The sequence below is a fragment of the Neopsephotus bourkii genome, unplaced genomic scaffold, assembly GCF_033783945.1.
Source record: "Neopsephotus bourkii isolate Nb327-2 ecotype Australia unplaced genomic scaffold, CSIRO-AGI_Nbou_v1 NB_962, whole genome shotgun sequence".
Lineage (NCBI taxonomy): Eukaryota > Metazoa > Chordata > Aves > Psittaciformes > Psittacidae > Neopsephotus > Neopsephotus bourkii.
This window is the reverse complement of record NW_026901456.1, coordinates 9,346,175-9,365,511: the sequence shown is the minus strand read 5'-3', so window position 1 is coordinate 9,365,511 and position 19,337 is coordinate 9,346,175. Positions and strand designations below refer to the sequence as shown.

The window sequence follows — 19,337 nt, the reverse complement described above, 5'->3', positions numbered from 1 at the left end:
CTAACCTTATGAATTCTTCCTCTGGAATTTTAATTGGTAAATCTATAAGTAAAAACGTACCCAGCTGCAGGGAGCTGCTCCCCAGCCCCACCGCAATCACAGAACCTCGGAGCTGACTGCTCAAGCCTGAAAATAGAGTGTTTTCCTCAGGTGGTGTTCAGCCACACCTGAACTAAGAAGGGGACTCTGACAGCAGAAGTTGGGTTATGCTCTTCCCGACTTGGAAAGGCACAGCGCCTCTAGAAGACATGCTTATCTCAAAATCTGTTCTTTTTATTGCTTCTCTTATTAGACATTTCCTACTCATTTTTGCAATAAATTTAGCTACACAACAACCTTGAGCTCTATTTTTATATACAGCATTGTTCAAAGAGCTTCCGAACATTGTATTAGGAAAGAGAGAAAGGCCTTTGAACAATTGAGAGAAGCTTCAGAACAGAAATCTAACCTCAACTCCAGTAAGTTTCTTTTTTCCTCTTTGGAAAATCTTCACGTGGGCAATCATGACAAATGAAAGCAAGGGATTTAAAGTAAGAAAAACCAGCATTTCATGCATCAGAACCAATAGAGAAGAACATACTCTGGATGACACCTTTTAAGCTACAGCCAAAGCTCTTTCTAAATGCATCTTTTAGAAGTTACAGCTCAGAAAGCAAAAATAAAGCTCACAACAGCAGATCTGGAACGTAAGTTACAGTTTCCACATAACATATCCACTCTTTATCGATGACCACACAAGGTTTATAATATATTATAGGCACTTCTCTTTCTCATCTGACTTGACCGGCAGTTTTCACAGTAACAATTAATGTACCAAGGCCAGGTTGGACGAGGCTTTGAACAACCTGGTCTAGTGCAAAGTGCCCCTGCCTGTGGCATGGGAGTTAGAACTAGATGATCTTTAAGGTCCTTTCTAACCCAAAGCATTCTATGCTATTTAAACATAACTAAAAGAACCATTTTTATATGCACTCACATGGTAGCTTGGTTTCTTTAGTGTTTCTGGGATCACACTATATTCAAGAGCCTAGTAAAAACCAAAATCCTGAATATTGAGATTGGCACACGTATCACTATATTTCTATCTTGAATAATGCCTCTGAACTATGTTACTTTTTCTAAATACTTCAGAAGATATTAAGTAACAGGTACGTGGGAAGCTGTACCTAGTTTTAACCTGGAGAAAGCAAGCGATTCTGCCTAGCTCGTGATTTACACTCCAGCTTCCACATCCGAAAAACACCAGCTAAGCAACCGGTAAGGAGCTGCCGCTCCAGCACTCGCCTCCCGGGGGAAGTAGCACCCGCCTCTCCCTGCGCACAAGAAACGTTTCGCTCCTCGCAGTTTGCACCTGAGCACCGAGACCGGCGCTCCTACCTTTCCGGCACAGGGACAGGAGCTCACCGCGACAAGGAAGTCGTGGCCAACACGTGTCGCGGTGTCTTTTATCAGGACGGGGACCCGAGAAATGCCAGGGAAACTTCCCCCTCCACGAAAAGAGGGGAAAGGCGTAAACTAGGGAATCCCCGATACCCTCCCTCCCCTATAAATGCGCTCCCCTCGCAGCTCTCTATTAACCGGGAGCTCACGGCCGCAGCACAGACCCGATCCCACCACCCGAACAATCCCCTTAGAACGGGCCGAGTCGCTCCTCACTCACCGGTGCCGGGCGGAGCGGCGCTTCCTGATGACAGGAGTCTCCTGCGAGCCCCGCCGAGCTCCCTAACCAAGGAGCGGCCGTGTTACCGGGGCGGCGGCATAGGCGGGCTCCGGTAGAGCCCCGCAACCCGCCTCCACTCCAGTCGGCGGCAGCAGAAAGAGGACCAACAGTACAAAAACAGATCAACGCTGCGCGCCCGCCACCGCCGCACGCCGCTCTTATAGAGACCCGCCAATTAAGGGCGGCCAATCGTCGGTCGGCAGCCACGTGACGGGGCAGTTCCAATTACCGCGGAGAATTTTCTGAATTAGCGGGGTTACACAAAGGACACTCATTGAGGGGGAAGGAAAAAAGGGCAGCGAGCGGGAACGCCCAGCCGGAGCCTGCTGGTGATTTAAAGCAGGAAACTCCCTCGCCTCACACAGACACGGCTGCATTCAGCACCGGCCAGCATCTCCGCGGGAGGAATGTCTGGCGCACATCGCGCTAATCCGCGCTCGCCCCCGAGGTTGCGTTTGCGTGGCCGCGGCCTCGCTCGCTTCCCCCCGCGGAGGGCCTGGGCCGGAGGGTGCGTGTGGCACAGCGAGAAGCAGCGCCTCGCCACCGAAAGAACCCCCGCTTCTTAAATATATTCAAGTAGTTGGTCAAGCAGAAGCTGGAAGCGGCTTGCAAAGCAAAGGCTGGTGGTGAGAGGTGTGCCGGCACCGCTCTGAAAAACTTTTGCGTGCAGTGGATCACGCAAGTCAAGGAAAAGGGGAATTACCGAAAGGCCCTCAACAATTTGCAATTACCAGCTCTCTGTCAGAGGAAAGACTCCTGCAAGAAAAATGTGCCCATGCGAACTAACACTGAACGTCTGTATCTTGAGGAGTTGCTGCAAGAAGGAATGAAGGGTATATAAGAAACAGACCCTCAATTAAAAGCAATACTGAAAGCCTCACCTTCCCACAAACCCTCCAGGAACACAAGCCAACACCTCCAAGTACCTTCAGCGCCTGCCTGAGACGTGCCACCGAGCCACCCTTCATCTCCATTTTCCTACCCTAAAGCAACACGCAAGGCCACGAACACCCCACGGGCACAGCAAACGCCACCCGAGGCACAACCGGAACAACGGCAAGCCTGCCTGCCACCGACAAGCCTTGCCAATCCCAATTTATGGGCAGGAAACATATGCCAGGACAAACCAGTCGAGATGACTCAAATTGCCTCTCCCCCACCCTCCTGTTCCACAGAACAACAGCCCTCTTTAGCAACGGGGAGTAGGACCTCTCGGAGGAATGACTCAAAGCTGCTCTCAGGGGTAGGGGGAAAAAACCCCAACAAAACAGAAAACACCCAATCTCCTCCTCCCTCCTTTTCATATTACATTAATCAAACACACAACAACTGTCTTGAGATAATAAATGAAATAAAGACAAAGAAATCTAGTTTTACCGCAAGATAAGTTTACTGAGGTCAAACCCAAGGGAAAACTAATCTAACCACATTTTCAAATTGTTTGGAATATTCCACAGCCCAATGAAACCATAAAATTACAAAAACATCCTATCCTAGAATAGCATGAGGATAACAAAAAATGTTATGTTTAATTAAAGGCAGATGACCTGATAAAAAATTCACACTCACACTGTGTACGTACATAGCTCAGCATTGGCTTTTCATCTATCACAATTTTTCTTAAAGAAAATGATGGTAGGTCTTAACCTTCAGGTGGTGTTTGTTATCTTTGATTAAAGATACCAGAATACTGAAAAAATTTAGTCTTTATGCTGTCATGAGCATGAAGCCAGTAACATAGTCAGGTCATCTTCTGGAAAATTACATGTTCCAGAATCTTGAGGGGCAGTGAATAAATCTCTCTCAAAATGGCCATGCGTTTTCTGTTAACATAAAAAATGGGAGATGAGCTGCCCACTCTTCCTGGAAGTTTAACAGTAGGTAACAACTGAAGAAGAGATTGGGACAACAGCTGTAGCGGAAGAAATTAGGGACTGGAAAGCAAACCAGCCAACACTCCTCTTTTGATTTTTTGAACCTGAGTGTATCTCCATCTTGAAAAAAGCTGCAGCTTCCCCTCAGCCCTTGCAACTGGGAGGTTGCTCCAGAAGTAGCTTCTGATGGTTTAGACCTTTTTTCCAAAATTTCCATCTTAAACTTATTCAGGGCCAGCTGTTGGCACATCAAACGATCAGCATTGTCCTCCCTTTGATAAAACGGCACTTTTCCTTTTCCTGTGCTATACCACAAATGCCCCCGTTCTTCCATCCTGCAGCTTATTGGTAGATAGCAGTCATATCTGCCTTTGACTCTGATGAGATACTTAAGCCCAATGATTTTATCATGCTTCATCTCTGAGTTCTTCCTAAAGCATTTATTATGAGGTTCCTCATGAAAATAATTTAGATTAAAATAACCAAATTATTTTACTCTTCTTCTTGAGTGCAAACCATGACTCAGATGAGCCAAACACAAAATATTCCGAAGTATTCTATGTATAGCATTTGTGTGAATTCGTGTGGCTGAAGCCAGCCATATAACTTAAGTACACCATAATGGAAAAGCTGATTAACCATTATAAATACCTCAGAAGTACATTTTAGGGTAAATCCTCATAATATCCCTGTGAAATGGTAGACTTGGGTCTCCTTTAGAAAATGAGAAAAGACGGGCCAGGAATACTTAAAACATCTTGACTAACATCACAGAAGTTTCCATGAGGAACAAAGCTGCACCTAAGGAGCTCTTGGCTCCTTGTCCCACACCACATCTCCTGGAGCATGCTGTGCGTCTGATTCCAGCCTAATGCCGAGCTGGATGATCTGCAGTCACCTTCTATGTGGCTAAAACATAACATTCAAAAATTACAGCAGCTGGTGCCTTATGGGAGATGTGCTTTCACTGTAGACCTCATTGCTAAGAAAGACTTTTTTGGTTGTGTATTTTGTGGTGATTAGTATCTTAGCTTTTATTAGGGGGATCAGAGTCAGAAGCTGACATTTTTGTCCTACTGCAGAAAAGGAACACAGAAAGGTGCATCACTGAATTGCTGGCAGTGATGTTCTAATTTCAGAGCTTGGCTATGCAAACACGACTGAAGTTCAGCTGGATTCTGTCTGTCGTGCTTTCTGGGAGAAGGGTACTTCAATTTAACACAGAAATTCAATTAGAGCAGGAAGGGAGAGAACAAGGAATATTGAAAGGGGTGAAACTGTTCATCCTACTCCATGCACCCTCACAGACAAAAGCACCCACCTATTCTCCTATGTTTCTCTCTGTTGACTGTTTCATCAGGAGACTTGTTTTAGTTCATTGTTCCAGCAGAGCCTGTTTCGTACAACATTTAGCAACATTCCTCTCCCAGCAGGGAAGTTTACCTATTTTTCCCTTCTGACTTTCTCACCTTTGTCTTGGTCCAAATGCAATAGGTAAATTGCCTGATTCCTTTTATGACGCTCATCACTGGTATTGGTCACAGGGGCCATCCAGTTGATGCCACAGGCGAGAGGGCCTGATCCAGTTGAAGTTTCAGCACACCACAGTGCTGCCAAAGGCCACTCTTGCTCCCTAGGGAGTTAGACAGCTCAAATTAGACAGTTTCCATCTTCCCATGTTGCACAAAGCTATGATGCAGGAGAGGGAGACAGAAAGTCTACAAAGACACCATACAGACAGACCACTGTTCCCTCACCTGGCCAAGTTTTTTCATGACAGTACTTTGTGACCAGGACTCAAAATACGGGAGTCACCTCAGGACTGGGGAAAAAAGCAGATGCTCCATCCTTCACAATTCCCTGAGGGAGTGAGTTCCACAGTAAACTGTCACCACCCTTAATGCTAACTGCACTGAAGGCCCACCTCTGCCAGAGGGGAAGAGCCCAGCTCACACGGAAGCACCCAGAATCACTGGGATGTCAGAACTAGATACAATGTCACAGACCAAGGTTGTGCATGTATCCATAGTTTCCTTGTAGTGCCTGTACAAGCAGAGGATCTTAGGGAGAGGAGGAAGAAATTAATTTCCTCTTTTCTCCCCTATAGATTCTATTCTTTTCCTTGGGATAACTCATTCCTTTACTGAAAAAGTAAAGCTTGTAAACACACGGCTAATGAAACATGTATCATTTAACTAAAAAGTTAGTAAGTTAATCTTTTCTGTAAACAAGTGATCTAGGCTCTGAGACATCCCTTCTTTTCTCAAACCCTCTTTGATATCTGCTCTTTTTTTAGAATGAGTGGAAGGGCTGCATTAGCACGACTGGCTGAAAATACACTTTCCCACCAATTTAGACAAGCTGCGGTACCTATTGTGACTGATTCACAGCATCAGTGTGCATGAAAACCTCTGTGCTCAGTGTTACACACATAAATACGTTAACTTTCATAGGTACTGAACTACTTCTGATGTCCACTGGGATAGTTGGACTGCATCACCTCTACATACCAGATCTCCATAAATACCTCTTTTTTCATGCATAAAACACCTCCTTTAAACATTTCTAGTGACTGACCACAGAACTTGAGCTGTGTTCAACCTTCAGCTCTTAGGAGCCATGGCTCTTCACATACAATGGTGAGTAGGACAGTAACATTCATACTTCCAGCACTCAGGAAAGACAAAAGATTGTCACCACCCATACAAAATGGTATCTGACACAAGTTGTAAGAAACAGGATACACTGCTATACATTTGTATAGAGAAAGCAGCACAACTTTTCTTTTTTCTTGGGGAATTTATTAAGGTCTAAAAATGAGATCATTATGACTAATTCAGAAAAAGACAAAAAATAATATTAAGGTAAGCTCTTCTGGTGCTTCATTTCAACCAGAATCCCCCCCCCCCCCCCCCCCCCCCCCCGCAGTTTACATAATTTTTTTCTCCTTTTTTTAAGACAGGCTCACAAATACAAGTACTTAAGCAATTTTAGAATTGCTCACTGTAGCTTTGCTCAACTGCTAAAAGCAAGCATATCTCAAGACTCTAGCAGTACTGCTGTCTGCTAAAGCAACATGAAAAACAGAGTACTGTTGCTGCCTCCATACTACTTGTGAAAAGGAAGTCTTATTAGACTCGTATCAACCTAAGTAATACAGCAGCTCAAAGAAGGATTTCGTTTGCTCTGTTTTTAAAGAGCTACTCAACTTCTTCAGACCAGTGACATAAATATACAGTGGGTGAGGGTGGGGGTGGTTTGGGTGGGAGAAGGGGAGAATGGAGGAGGACAGAGTTTTATGCCAAGAGCTGAATCATAACCATGTGAGTAATTTTTCTTTTTTTTTTCTTTTTTTTTTTTTCTTAAGGGTATGAATCAAATTAAATTTGTTTTGCTGTGGGTGAAGGAAGAGAGAATATAATAGCATGAATCAGAGCTATCATCAAATATGTGGCACAGACAAAAAATTAATTACAATTACTGCCTTCTTATAAAAAGTTTCTGCCGTGAGATGCAGCAATTTTGTTAATCAATATAATCCATTAAAAAAACCCTCAGGAAATAAAACCTTTCAATTATTTTCCTCTGCCTTTTAATTTTTTCCTATTGTAACAGCGAAAGATTAGCATCTTTAAACAAAATTTTGCTTTGTCTGTTAGATGCCCTTTTGCTGCAGTGGCAAAAGAACTGTTCTTAATAATGAAAAGTAGATATTAGACCACATGTAATCTAGTCAATCAGGGCTAGCTTAAGGATGAAGGTCCATGGAGTACATGGTTTACCACTTTAGCACAGGTGCTTTATTAGACATTCTAATTAAAACCAACTTAATTTAACAAAAAATGCAAACAGAAAATCACTCAATATTGTTTTGTCTTCTTCTGTGAAAGTGACATGAAGTCATGGAAAAATGGGCATTAGAACTGGATTTTTGGCACTTTGGAATAGCCATTTAAGTATGCCATACTGGGAAAACCATAAGGGACTCAGAACATAAACATCTTTGGAAAGAGTTCAACATAGATACCTGGAAACAAACCCATTCATTAGTAATTACTGGCTAAATAAATAACCAAGGAAATAAGTATTTTTGTAATAGGTAAGCAACCACTGATTATGATAATTAAAAAGGTAGTGAGTCTTTGCCTCCAAGTTCCTAAGTATGAGAAAATGGTATTTAATTCATTGTCTGAAAAACACAATAAAACTACATCAAGACATCATTTGGAATCAATTCTTCCCCCTAAACAACTCCAGATCTTTCCCACAGTAATTCTCTTGCACGTGCCCAGCAAAAACCTTTGTAGAAAGGGCTGGTATACAGCATATTCAGGAATTCAGCTGAACCACAAGCCTTAAAAATGCAATTCCCAGACAGACAGAAAACTTCTGCGGAGACCTCTGCAGCTGCTGTGACTTTCCAATGGCATATATGGGGGAAGGAAGAAAATAGAAGATCTCTTGGGTAACCTGAGCCAAGCCCCAAGAGGAATAATGTGTGCGTGCATATGTTTTACAATCCCCATTCAAACTGGCTTGCGAAAAGGAAGCCAACACCTGCTCTGGAGTGAGGTCTTACCCTCACCCTGCTCTGGCACTGGCCAAAGGTCACAGGCTCCAGCAAAAACAGCGGCTGAGGCTCCTGCTTGCTGCCAGCTGATGCCACACCACTGGTGTCCATGGCGGCATGCAAGCCAGCTTCGCTCCTGCTCATGTCTCTGAGTGGTCTTCAAGAACAGTCAATCTATCACTTAAATTCCAAAACTAAATGGTCACTTTAGAGATCTGGTGGAGAGACGGTCTGCCCACAGGTATTCAGAAAGTTTCATAACCATCAGCACGTGACAATTCATTCAACTCTTCTGCTGGAAGGCCCCCTTTGACCATCTCAAACATTAAGTTTGATGACTAGACAACTGCTTTGCTAGCTTGTGGAAGCTGTCCCTACCTTTTTCCAGTATCACTCAGTACTCAGTTTCATCCAAGCCTCTGTCAGTTGCCAGGTAGTATGAAAGCACAGAAGACTTATCAGTGCCTGGCGAGAGGCGTATTCAAACATGTCTCATGCAGATTTTCACAGCCTTAAAAACTTCTCACAGTCTTACCTCACACACAAGACATACACGGGGAGGGAACAAAATAGCTCAGAAGACTGCTTTGCAACATATCACCCAGGACTGAAGAATTATTAGACTACAGCATCCACTGGAACCACTCTGTAAACCATAGCAATTAGAACTCTCCAACAAACCTTCAAAATTCTTTAAAACACAGTAATAGAAATTATCCTGCAAAGAGATCAATGCCACTCTGCAGCCACCACCATTTTAAGACTGCTTACTGGTGTGCTGGTATAATAAGCATACAAGACAGGTTTTTTTATATATTCACAGTCTCAAGGAATATTCCCTCACTTTCCTCAAGACAGAAATCAGTGATGCTCCCTAGTTACAGCTTTTACTTTCAATGAAGAATAAGCTCCAAGTAGAAATGAAACGCAAGTTGCCAGAGGTCAGCCAGAGAAGATGCTGAATAGCTTTTACTGAAGGATAAACCAGCATCTTTATCTGTGGTCATCTTTATTTATGACACCACAATATATATTACCACAGGTGGTGGTTTGTAGTTTTGGGGTTTGGTTGTGTTTTTTTACATTTCTGGTTAAATTATTTCTCAACTACTGTTCATAAATCAATCTTCTCAAATGTTCCTCCTTCTTATTTTGTCATACAAAGTCAGAGCTTAGTAGGACTGCTGAATGTCCTCCAGATGATACATGTCACTTGGTAAAGTTAACGCCCAGTTTTCCATACCAAACAGCTGACATTTCTGGTAGGTGTTAGACAGATACCTTCAGAGAAGAAAAGAATGCTTTTCTTCAGAAAAAAAACACTCTTTATCAATATAGCTCAGAACACTAGCATTCCCAGCCACTAAGCAGAAAGCTCTCATACCCCAGTTCCAATACTGATGTTTTGAATAATATTATATATAATTTTGTATATTTTACCTATGAGGCTTTAAACTAGTTGCTAGAAAGTATCTTTGATACTTGCTCTTCTCAACTGTCTCAGTGTCAAATTCCAAAGGGAGCCTGTTATGTAGCCACTTTGGCTACAAAACCAGATTCACAGTAGAGAGTAATTTTTATACAAGTACAGAAAAAAATATACACTTAGCAAAATTATTGAAGATTTATCTAATTACCACAGATTTTGGTAGGAAAACTCCTGTAAACTCAAAGGCTTTACATTAGTACATACATTACTAATACTTATTTACTTCAATGGCTTAAGAGATTTCTGAAAGCAGCTACTCAAAACTGAAATTCTGTTTTGCTTTAAAAAAAAAATAATCACACATCCTGTACATTTCTAGAATTGCTAAAATAGTTCAAGAAAAACTGATGGGTAATTCCATTTGAAAATGCCAACATTTGCAAATACGATTTGAAGCACTGGATGGGAATATGATAAAAAATGAAGCACAAATACTTCTCCATGATTATATATTTTGTTTCTCCAATCCAATGACAGAAAACTATAGGAAGGTTCGGGTGACATGCATGACTCTGAGGAAATTCCTCTTGTAGTTAAGAACGTAATAAACCACTAAAGTCATAATCCCATATACAGATTATTCCCTCAAAACTCACAGGCATAGTACAGCCTTGGGTACACACTATTGCTTGCCCCTCTACTGCAATTTCCCTGTCCTGTTAAGTTTAAAGGCTGTCTAGGACTATGTTTTTTGGTGAGTTCATAATGGATGTACATGTGAACATTTAAGTTAGCCTGATTCCTGGAACCTGTTATTTGAAACTTGTTTTAAGACATAGAATCGTAGACCAGTTAGGGTTTAAAGAGATCTAACCTTAAAGATCATTTAGTTTTAATCCCCCTGCCACAGGCAGGGACACCTTCCATCTAGATCAGGTTGCTCAAAGCCCCATCCAGCCTGGCCTCAAACACTTCCAGGGATGGGGCAACCACAGCTTCTCTGGGCAACCTGTTCCTTGTATCTAATCTAAATCTATCCTCTTTCAGTTTAAAGCCACTACCCCTTGTCCTATCACTACTTGCTCTTATGAAAAGTCCCTCTCCAGTTTTCTTGTAGGCTCCCTTTAGGTACTGGAAGACTGCTCTAAGGTGTCCCCAGAGCCTTCTCTTCTCCAGGCTGAATAAGCCCAGCTCTCTCAGCTTGTCTTCATGGCAGAGGTGCTGCAGCCCTCAGCATCTTTGTGGAGCTCCTCTGGACTCGCTCCAGCAGGTCCATTTCCTTCTCACGTTGGGGGCACCAGAGCTGAACACAGTACTGCAGGTGGGTCTTATGTTCCAGGAGAAGTCTTAACATGGAAGAGATGCAATTTTGATCTTGCACCTGACACACAACTAAAGGAGGCATTTAATTTGCATGGCTCAGTGAAGCCACTGGAGGCTAATTCATACACATACAATGGCTTCTGCTCCCCAGAATGACATCCAGAGGAGGGTCATGATATCAGTAAACACCAAATTAATGTCACACCTCCTAACTTACTAGGCAAGTCTTACAAGAATTAGACCATAAGCTTCTCGGGGCTGAGATGCTCTTGTCTGTCTCTCCTGTAGAGCATTAATCATGCTGTGGGTGCTTACGGCTAATAAGATGCATGTAAATCTATTCTGATGTGGTTTTTTGCCACTTCAGACTAGAGAGGAGTCACACACACGCATACTCTTCCCTCTCTACCTAATGATACACTAATGTGCCTAATTGAAAAAACAAGTCCTGATAGGAACAGAAAGACTTTGTTTTTGTTTATGCCACCCAGAGTCTGTGGCTATACAATGCAAATAGTTGGCAAAAGCTAAACCGCAAGTATGCAGCAGCACTGTGAGTAATAAAGATAATGTTTGTATTTTGTTTATGAAGAGCCCTAACCAACACACTAAAGCGAGCATACTGAAACCAAGCAATACTCAGATCTTTAGAAAAGCTTCAGAGGATCCTAATCATGTAATTTAATCACTTTGTTCTTTAACAATCTAAACATCAATTAAAATTTACAAGCATTAATTCTGTATTAGTTCTTTAAGCTGAAAAATGGGATGTAGCCAGGTGCCCTTTTCTATCCCAACTATTAAAGTTCAAATAAACCAAGCTCTATTACTTAGGGAAAAATAAAAAACACCTTACAAACTTTGCTTGCCCCAAAGGTTGAGAAATGCTCTATTGCTTGGCCAACATGGAATTCCTCCATATCTGGAGTCACGTGAAATGTATAGGTATGGTATCTCATAGTTACTTCATTGGAATGAACAATCTCCATGTGACTTTGACAACACAGCAGTACTTTTGTGTGGAGTACACAGATAAGAAATGTACTCTACACTTCTCAAAAAAAAAAAATCTAAATATTTTCTCATTAAAAAAAAAAAGAAATAAAAATAGGAAAGGGAGAGATGCTGAGGTTAAGACTTGCCAGGTCTGGGTGCATCTCCTCCTATATACCTTGACAGCTATGACACATGACTACAGTTGAAAATCTGCTCTGGTAGAACCCCTTTCCTAGCAAAAAATGACCACAAAATGACACCTTGAAAAGCTACTCTGCACATATGCAGAAAAGCCCTACAGAAATATTCAGTTCCAAACAAAACACACTCGCATAATGCCAAAACTTCTGCTCTAAGACAGCTAAGGAAAATCTAAGCTTGTCCTAAGGAAAATCCAAGCTTGTCCTAAGGAAAATCTGCTGGAGATCTGGCTAGGAAGGGCTTGGAGAAAGAGCAGAGATTGACCTATCCTCATGCTATCCACTCTGCAATCACCACTGTTTGAGAGGCTGGGTTGGCTGGGTCCTTGCTTGCTTCCTATTTTTTTCAGGGACAACCTTGGCAAACATGGCCCTGGAAAATGACATCCCATGTCTGATTATCACCCCTAACACACAGAGGCAATTGTGAAACACATGGAAATCCTATCAACCTGTAGCACGGGATATGTGTGCATGTAGGACAGAGAATGAACAGCAAAGCAGCAATTAAACACAAAACGAAAAAAGCTCCAGGAGTAACAGGTTTGCAAGGATGACTCCTTGCTTCCATATCCCTAAATATTTCCTTTCTCTTACATACTCACCCCATTTTTAAAGGGGGTCATGCCACAACCATGACTGCAATTAAATTGACAAATGTGAATCATTCCTTAAGCAGCTGGGAACTCTGCACAATCTTTGAAGCATTTGTCTGGCCAGTAGTCCCAAAAGCACCACCCTGGTAACTTCTCATCAAAACTCTTTAAGCTCCCTGTTTGCTCAACAGCCTAAAGATCTCATTCACAGACTTCCACTGGGAAAACGTGTGCAAACAGTTACTAAACCCTTCAAAAGCAGCCAAAGAGCAACCAGTGTATTTCCTTTGCTTCACGTTAGGGACATCGTCAGTCCTATTACTGAACGCTCCCTGCCCCCAGTGCCCAAATCACCCTCTTTCACAAGGGAAATCTTTCAGCTAAATCCCTCCCAAAGCCAACTCCAGGCACTATTGAACATGTGGCATCAACACTTTGTGCTCACGCACACTGGCGGCTGGCTACTGATTCAAAACCTACATATAAAGAAAGGTTGTGCACTTAGGCAGACCAAGAGCTCTGCTTCCACCTTTCTGTCCCACAGCATCCCTCTTGTGACACAGATGCAGCAAAGTTTGGCAAGGGATTATATATCCTATGCCCAGGAATCTTAATTTTCTGCAAGCTCCAACTATCCCACATTTAAGTCCAGGACAGGTAACCACTTACGCACGTCCACAAATAAGTGTCCTCAGAAGTAGGTTAGATTAAAAATACACGGTAACTAATAAGTCTGCTCAGTCAAGTCTGAAAGACAAGTGGTGCTGGTACATTAAAGGATTCCTCCTCACACTATAGCTTAAAAATACCTGCTGTATTGCTATTTTGCAATATTGTGTCCAGAGCCAGTGCAGATCTCTCTTACCTCTTAGGCATGAACTGCACAACACTGTTCTCAGAGTGTTCTCAGAGAGTCCTACTTGATTTCTTCGTATTTTTTACTCTTGTTCAAAGTATGAGCGATTAGGTTATTTTCTCATCTTAATAAATGATGTAAAACCTCCAGACATATGGTAGCATTTGTGTACTTCCAGGCAAGCAGTGGCAACTTTCAAATGTTACTTCCCCTCCTCCTCCACTACATGAAACAAATATACTGGAACCCATTTAAATCTTAGTGGCAAACACATTTAAGATAGACTAATTTCAGTTAAAGTTTCCAAATGTCAGAGGTATGTGTTAAATAATTACATTAAAAATAAAGAGCAGATGAATTCTCATTCTCATTGCTGGTTAATAAAGTGCTTATATTAGTCCAATAAGGACTACACAACTTTATGAGACAATGTTTGTGCTTAAATTAGCAAGGAATAAACAAATGTCAGCTCATACTTACAGGCACATACGACAAGTATCATTCATACTAACTCAACAGCTACAAGATTACAGGATTGTCACTGTCTCATTCAGTTTTGCACATATAAATCCACAACTTCAGTTTTCTTCTTGAAAAATGGCTGAAAACTAAGGGTAATATTTTTCATAAGCAGAAAGCCACCAAATCTCAACATGAAGGTATGGTATCACATATTGACTTACTTAACTGGGAGGAGACCTCTCAAGACTTTGCCTGTTGCTTTCCTTGGGAAAACAAAGCTGCATTACCCCAGCAGCTTTTTGCATTTACCAGATTCTTTCCTATTTTTGAGAAATGCATATGTTCTCCTCAAAAGTACATAGCAGAGTGGTACTGGAATGGTTTATACTGTCATCCATTATTACTCAAGGCTGGTGGCAATGTGCATTAACATTTGTAAAGTTGGAATCTATTCATCCTGTCCACCCAGTAGCTGACTAACTGGACATTATTACTTGAAGAATAAGCCTAATAAAAAGGGAAAACAAACCAACCCGAGTATTGTAACCCACTCTCTTGCCTGCATTTTCTTAAAGCCGAACAGTAATAATACCGAATAAATTGACAAGTATTTCATCCGTAACAGCTTCTATGCTTTTTACAGAACAAAAAGAACAAAGAGTAGGCAATTATTATTATTATGCACTTTCATAACTGAAAGAACTTTAAACTGGCAAGTGCTTTCTACTAGTCTGAGGCAAATTCTTGTTACTCCTTCAAATTAAAAAAAAAACGCTGTGCGCTTCAGGAGGAAACAAGCACCAGAAACAACGAGCTGCTCAGCACTCTCAAACCAAATGCTCGCAGAAATACTGAGCCCAAGACATGTCCAGAGCTACAGCAAGGCAGAAAAAACTGAAAAGGGAGAGAAACACATCTTTCTCCACCTTGGCCAAGACGAAAGAGAACGATTCTTACCCTGAGGTGTTACCTACAAGGCTCTGCTTCCAGAAAGGACTTTAATTTATATTAAGTTAATGGGAAATAGGAAGCCCCTGGTCGAAGAAACGCTCCGCTGCTGCGCAGGAGCTGCGGGGTGGCGGGTGAGTGCGGGGAACCTTTAGATTTTGCCCGAAACTATTCCCATACATACAGAGAGGCGACTTTAGATGCGGAGCCCGACAGCGGTAGCGCGATGTGGGCGCCCCGGGGCGCGGGGGCTGCGCCTTTAAAAGGCGTCGGAGGAAAAGCGGATGCAATGCCGCGATCGCCGACCGCCGCCGTGCCCGAGCCCCCGCCCCGCGTGGGGGAGAGCGCGGCTGCCCCCGGCCGCCGCCCGGTCCCGGCGCCGCGCTTCCCGCCCGCTGCCCCCGACATCCTGCCACCCACAGGCCGCCCCTCCCTGCCCGGCCGTGCCGCCACCCTCCGGTCCCGGGGCTAACGCCGATGTGCCCTTCCCATAGGTTAGGTGCGCGGCGGGGGTGCCGTAAAGCCTCTCACGGAACAGACCGAACCCAAATGAACCCTGAAGCACACAAGAGCCACCGCCCCCAGCCACTGAGTTCCCATGTTAACGTGCCGGGCTGAGTCCTTTTTCCAACTTGTGTGTGTGTGTGTGTGTGTGGATGCGAGAATGAAAGGGGATTTCTCCTTTCCCCGACCTATTTTAAGGAAACATTTACAGGGCTTTAAATGTAAAGACTTAGATATTATGAAGAAATTCTCTACTGTGAGGGTGGTGAGGCACTGGCACAGGTTGCCCAGAGAAACTCTGGCTGCTCCATCCCTGGGAGTGTTCAAGGCCAGGTTGGATAGGGACTTGAGCAACCCTAGTCTAGGGAAAGTTCTCTCTGCCTATGGCAGGGGGTTTGAAACTAGATGCTCTTAACTTCTTTTCCAACCCTAATTAGGCTGTGATTTCATGATCTTTAAGGTTACTTCCAACCCACATCATTCTGTGACTCTGTGATACTTCAGCATCAGAGACTGATGAGTTCTGGAAAAAGCTTTTGTCTCCAGTGAAGGAGAAGACTCAGCTTTAGCATGTAAAGTATGCCCATATCAGACAGCAGTTTGTGCAACCACTACCCACTGGGCCAAATGTTCAAGATTTAACTCTACGGCTTATTTTTCTTCAAAGGAAAAGGAATTCAGTGAGGAGATGAACAGGTTGGACTATGGGGATGTCTATTTCATTGCATCTTCGGAGTTTTCACAATAGTAGTCAGTAAAGAATTCATTCCATCGGAGACCTTTTAAGTTTCGTGAACCACTGACATGAATTTCTTCAAAATTCTCTGGAAAAATACACAAACCCATAAATTTTTCATGGAGGGGTCAGTAAGAGATCCCATGTAGCCATTGCTCAGAACCAACTGTACAATTTGAACATGTGTGGATTAAAATACAATTTAAACTACAATTGCCTATTTGCAAGATTTATTGCAACACTTGAGTTCTGGCCTCTCCTCATGAGCAAACTTCCCATAGGTTTAGAGAGAACAAGACTGGGTACCCTACTTGGAACAGCAGCAGTTCCCACCCAGCAGCTCCTAAGTGGTGGGCAGTCTTATTTGGAAAAGAGCAGTGAACTTGCATTGCAGGTGAAATGTAGAGTTTAGAGGATTAAAACCCTTCTATCACGCAGTGCATACTTGGATATTTAATAATTACATAAATGAGAAAACATTTGGAAAAGTAGGTCTTGAGCTTTTATTGCTATGACAGAAGAGAAGGTGTGCAACAAAATCAGGCCTCTATTTTTAAGGAAAAAATTCCTCAGGAAAACATCTTGAGGCACTGTGCAGTTCAGGCTATATTTACTTGTCACAATATGTTGATTCTGTTGGTATGAATTCTGATTGATTAATAAACTAAATGTGAGCTTCAGATCATACAGTAATAGTAAAGAGCTTGGAATACAGCCTTTAGGAGAGCACCTCTAATATGGATTTTCTGATTCCCCTTGTTAAGATGTCAAGAGTGGCAAGGCACTGGCACAGGTTGCTCAGAGAAGCTGTGGCTGCCCCATCCCTGGCAGTGTTGAGGCCAGGCTGGATGAGGCTTTGAGCAACCTGGTATAGCAGAAGGTGCCCCTGCCCATGGCAGGGATTTGGAACTACGTGATCTTTAAGGTCCCTTCCAAACCAAGCCATTCGTGATTATGTAGATGCCAGCCTCAGCTACAGGTCACTATTTTGGGGCTTACCTATACTCTTTTCTTACAAATGACATACCGTAACACTGTTTTCAAAAGCGCATGCACAAATAAATTTGTCAGAAGAGGTGATTCACCATAAACATGACCAAGATGACCAGAAAACAGCAAAACACCCTTTCAAGATCCAGTTTGCTTCATTCAAATTGCAGCATTTTTAATTTTTGTTCATTTCAGTCTTATTTTGCTTTCTGTGAGCAAGAACTGAACCCTATTTTGCTGAAGAATTTTGCAAATCATTAGCATCACTTACTAACTCTTTTCATACTCCCTCATCTTTAGTCATTTTATAATATGGGACATTTACGATGCTTGTTATGGCACCTTCTGTGTTCAGGCTCAGAAAAATCCTTCTCATCAGCTTCCACAGAGCACAATCTGCTATTGCTGGTCAAAGCAGTACATGTGGTGGTGGGGGGGAGGGAATGGCAAGCTGCCAGAGACAAATCCCATGCAAGCAGTTCCATACATTTAGCTCTTGCATTTTATACATTATCCACTTTATTCTTAGGATGCTCCAAAAGTACAGGGGCATTTTAATGTCAAATACAGTTTCTCCTTATCCCTTCCCCATGGTGGGCTGGCTGGATATTCAGTCCACGTAACTGAGGTTTAGAGCACATGCTGTAGTGACAGCTTTCAACTGAGATTTGTGTGTTGTGGCAGGACTTTAGCTTCTGAATAATCATTCATCAGAAAAAGTAATAAAGTGTCAGAGCTCATGACTATTTTAGAAGCTTATTATTTCTACCAATGTTGTAAGAGATTTTTTTTTTTTCCTCAACTGCTAAGAGAGAAAGCAAAATTGATTTGGGAAATAGTTCCTGTATACTGATGTTAAACACTAACATGAAATACTTGATTTAGGAAGTGTTAGGTATGTCTAACATTTTGTTATAGTCCAAGATTCTGAGAAGTTTACAAACAGTCTTTCCTATTTATCCAGCCATATTAAAAATTATTCTGCTGGTATGCTTTTGCATCAAGACTGAATTGGATGTGCTAATAGTAATGTCACATTTCAGTAACTAGAGACTCCTTAAGAGTCTTCTTTCATCATTTTGGAACAACACCGGTTTTCATCAAGGTGGATTTTTTTTTTTTTTGTTATCTTTCTTTAGTGTATATTTGCAGACCATTAACCACTGCTTGCAGTATATCATAGAATCATAGAATGGTTTGGGGTTGGAAGGGACCTTAAAGACCATCTAGTTCCAAGGGCAGGGACACCTTTCGCTAGATGAGGTTGGTCAAAGCCCCATCCAACCTGTCTCTGAACACTGCCAGGGATGGGGCATCCACAACTTCTCTGGGCAACTTGTTCTAGCACCTCATCACCCTCACAGGAAAGATTTTTCCCCTTATATATGTAATCTAAATCTACCCTTATTCAGTTTAAAGCCATTCCCCCTTGTCCTTTCACTACATGCCCTTGTAAAAAGTCCCTCTTCAGATTTCTTGCAGGCCCATTTTAGGTACTGGAAGGCTGCTATATATGATATCACCTAATCTGCTCCACCACAGAAAACATACATAAAATCAGGAGGAAAGGCGAGAAACTAGAGGAACGTTGAACTTGCTGGAGCTGTAAAGCCAGCAGCCCGGGGAAGCTGTGGGCTATAAGGTACGGGGGAGGGGGGAGGCCGATCCCAGCGGGTGCGGAGCGGTGCGGTGCAATACCGCCGTGTTTCCGCCGGGCGGCGAGCCCCGGCTCCGCTGCAAGCCCCGGGGTACTGTGAGCGCTGCGGGAACCTGAGGGCCATTAGGGAAAGCCAATAATTGCACGGCTGGGTTTGCAGTAATAACAGCGACTTAAACCAGTAAGCCTCCGGACTATTCTGAAGTTAAAACAGCGCAATAAACTATCAAATAAGGCGTCTAAGCGGATCTTAAAGACACAAGAAGGATTTTGCCTGGCAATAGTAAAATTTCACGAGGTTATTTGAGTTTTAGTATGCAATCGAAGCCTTAGGAGATTCACGTGAATGCTACCAAAAAGGTCTAAGGTCCTTAGCTCCTCAGAAGTGGAAAATACTACTCCAGATTTCCGATGCCTGCGCTTTTAACTAAGAAAGAGGGGAAAGAAGAGATTTGGGTTGAAACAACTAAAACACT

At 42.7% G+C, this 19,337-nt stretch overlaps 2 long non-coding RNA genes across 3 annotated transcripts in view; one reads left to right on the top strand and one right to left on the bottom strand.

The window, feature by feature from the left end:
* The window catches only part of LOC133215326 (uncharacterized), a 520,488-nt gene that overhangs the window by 209,447 nt on the left and 291,704 nt on the right, over positions 1–19,337 (top strand). The gene's annotated exons all lie outside the window — the stretch shown is intronic.
* LOC133215324 (uncharacterized) overlaps positions 1–19,337 on the bottom strand; it is an 80,631-nt gene that overhangs the window by 18,695 nt on the left and 42,599 nt on the right. The window contains exon 5 of one of the 2 annotated variants that reach the window (XR_009726381.1): positions 4,564–5,227. The exons of the other annotated variant lie outside the window; for it this stretch is intronic. This is a non-coding gene — a long non-coding RNA (uncharacterized LOC133215324). Of the gene's footprint in view, positions 1–4,563; positions 5,228–19,337 lie in introns of those variants that run through there. 2 annotated transcript variants of the gene reach the window in all.